The following is a 2,040-nucleotide window of genomic DNA, read 5'->3' as shown; positions in this document are numbered from 1 at the left end:
GGCATGGCAGCCTGCTCCAATATTCTTGCCTGAAGAATTTCCATGGACAGAGGAGCCTGGTGGACTGCCGTCCATGGGGTCACACACCACTGAGCAACTAACATGCACACAATAACAAAAATAATAGTTTAAAAAAAACAAAAAACAAACAACCTATGATGGGGCAGGACAGCAGAGAGGCCTCACGAATGCAGAAACAGGCTCTTCAGTTGAGATAGAGGTGTTTGGCGTGCCAGCACAGGTTTTTGGTTGTTAGGTAAGGACCCCACCACTTACCAAGATTGGTGATGACCCCAGTTTTGTGTCAGAGCCAGGCGTGGGCCATAGCAGTTTGAGAGTCAAGGAGAAGCTGAAACCAGGCCCCAGAAAAAGAAGTTTGTTAGACCTCAGAGGCAATGTTATTGTTTTGTTTTGCTTTTAAAGCAGCATTTTACTCAAAATCTTTGCTTCTAAGACCATGGGGCTAAAATAAGTGCTCAGAGACTATAGAGAGCCACGACTCTGGGGCTCCCTGGAACAAAAAGACTCTGAAGGCCTGAGGCTAAGCTAGGTAGAGAACAGGTGGAGGTGGAAGGTCAGAGTGGTTCCCAGTCTGCACAGCCAAGGTCAGGTCCCCCAGACCTCAAACCTGCCCTTGTGAGCAGGTGGCGTGTGGAAAAGGGCCATATTCGCAAGCAGGTGCAAGGGGCAGCTTAAGGAGGCTGAGCAGGTGGGTACCGCCTGTGGGTGGAGGAGCCCACACAAATTAGGCTGAAGGTACAAGAGATGTGAAAAGAGAAACACTAGCCTGATACTACAGGGAAGTTTCACCGAGTTTCCCAAACTGGAGTCCGAGGGTCCTTGAACACCTACAGATGAATCTTGGGCATCCGCAGGCTCTCTATGAGGATATTTAAAATTTTGCAGTTTTATTTTGATCATGAGCTGAAAAGAAAAAAGTCAGTATAAGCATATTCTGGGTAATCTGGATTAGTGACCTCTGATCTTTTTTTTTTTTTTGCGTCCACTCACAGAAGGAATCCATTTTACTGGCGACCTGGTTTCCATACACTGATATTCACGATCGCTTAAGTAGAGCTGACAGGCAGCCCATCCAGACCAGGGCAGCCGCAACAGCTGTGAAAATATGAAAAGACTCCAAGCCAACTGGTAGGCAGCTCTGAGCCTCTAGAGTGTCACCGCCCCACCTCCCTGATGGCCGTGGTGCCTCCTCTGCAGTCCTCCTCAACCCCCTCACCAGCAGAGGTGAAGCCAACGGGGAGAGTGGGATAGCTTCCTGTCACTGCTGTAACAAATGGCCATGCAATGGATGGGTTAAAATAGCAGAGCTTTATCCTCCTGCAGTCCTTGATGCCAGAAGTCTGAAACCAGAGTCCCTGGGTCAAAACCAAGATGTTTACAGGGCTGTGCTTCTATCTGGATCAGATCTCCCCCCTGCCTTTCTCTTTTAAGAACTTTTAAGAGCACATGATTTTATGACTGTGCAAGTGTGGCCCACACAGATAATCCCAGCTAATCTATCCATCTCAAGGTCCTTAACTTAATCACTTCTGCAAAAGCCCCTTTTCCTTATAAAGTAACATTTACAGACTCCAGGGATTAGGACCTGATATCACAGGGAGCCCTTATTGGGTAACTACAGTGCCTGCGGGGCCTTGCTCCAGAGATGCAGTATCTCTTTGGATTGGTCACTCCTGTGTGTGTGTATGTGTGTTTGAAATAATTTTCTTTATACAATACTTATTCTGACATGGGTCTTCCCTGGTGGCTCAGCGGTTAAAGCGTCTGCCTGCAATGCGGGAGACCCAGGTTCGAACCCTGGGTTGGGAAGATCCCCTGGAGAAGGAAATGGCAACCCACTCCAGTATTCTTGCCTGGAGAATCCCATGGAGGGAGGAGCCTGGTAGGCTACAGTCCACGGGTGCGCAAAGAGTCGGACACGACTGAGCTACTTCACTCACTTCATTATTCTGACATAATGTGATGTACTTTGATGTTTTTTCTTTTCTATCATTTAAAAAAATAGTTTTTAATCTAATT

General features: G+C 47.4%; 1 non-coding gene across 1 annotated transcript; it reads left to right on the top strand.

Moving 5' to 3' along the window:
* Positions 1-1,758: 1,758 nt before the first annotated feature.
* On the top strand, positions 1,759-1,830 carry TRNAC-GCA (transfer RNA cysteine (anticodon GCA)). Its single transcript has one exon. It is a non-coding gene; the product is annotated as a tRNA-Cys (tRNA).
* The last annotated feature ends 210 nt before the right edge of the window (positions 1,831-2,040 follow it).

The sequence above is a fragment of the Dama dama genome, chromosome 17, assembly GCF_033118175.1.
Source record: "Dama dama isolate Ldn47 chromosome 17, ASM3311817v1, whole genome shotgun sequence".
Taxonomy (NCBI): domain Eukaryota; kingdom Metazoa; phylum Chordata; class Mammalia; order Artiodactyla; family Cervidae; genus Dama; species Dama dama.
Note: the sequence above shows the minus strand (reverse complement) of the source record. Positions and strands in the feature narration are given on the sequence as shown.